Source organism: Fonticula alba, assembly GCF_000388065.1.
Source record: "Fonticula alba strain ATCC 38817 unplaced genomic scaffold supercont2.3, whole genome shotgun sequence".
Classification (NCBI taxonomy): Eukaryota; order Rotosphaerida; family Fonticulaceae; genus Fonticula; species Fonticula alba.
In genome coordinates, this window is record NW_009242973.1 from 882,400 (window position 1) to 883,033 (window position 634).

The 634-nt window shown below is 62.9% G+C and overlaps 1 non-coding gene across 1 annotated transcript; it reads right to left on the reverse strand.

Moving 5' to 3' along the window:
- Nucleotides 1–188: 188 nt before the first annotated feature.
- On the reverse strand, nucleotides 189–261 carry H696_01989. Its single transcript has one exon. It is a non-coding gene; the product is annotated as a tRNA-Asn (tRNA).
- Nucleotides 262–634: the final 373 nt, after the last annotated feature.

Below are 634 nucleotides of genomic sequence, written 5' to 3' on the forward strand. Positions count from 1 at the left end.
TCTCTCTCTCTCTCTCTCTCGCGGCTGGAGCAGCCACCCCTCTGTCAATAGATCGATCCACAGCAGCAACATGCGTGCCCCTCGATCCGCCTTTCTCCCTCCCCCCCTGTCGGCCTGAGTTGTGTACCTGCGGTGGGGCGCACGCGTGACGAGAAAAAGCAGACATCAGGCAAAAAGAATGAGGTTTGCGCTCCCGCACGGGATCGAACCGCGGACCTTGGGATTAACAGTCCCACGCTCTACCTACTGAGCCACAGGAGCACACGTGTAGGCGGCCACGAAAGCCATTTATTATTTTCGGCCAAGCGGCACGCCCTTGCCCCACCTCGACGCGGGCACACGGGATGCTGCCACCTGGCTCACTTCCACACTGCTCCCCCCGCTGCTTGGCCCCTGTCCTACGCCTACGTGCCTCGCAGGTGAGGCAGGCTGCTCGGGCTCTCTTGCCTCCGTCCTTTGTTCGCCTTTATGATCCCTCCCTGTCCCGCACGGATCCACCGACGCCAGCCGGCGCCCTTCACGTCCCCAAGGGTCCTCGGGCGGGAACATTTCCTCTGCTCCCCTGGCCCGAAGTAATGGCCTCCCCCCCCCCCCCCCCCCCTGCTATTCGTGCAACGTCAGACATCATCCTTGG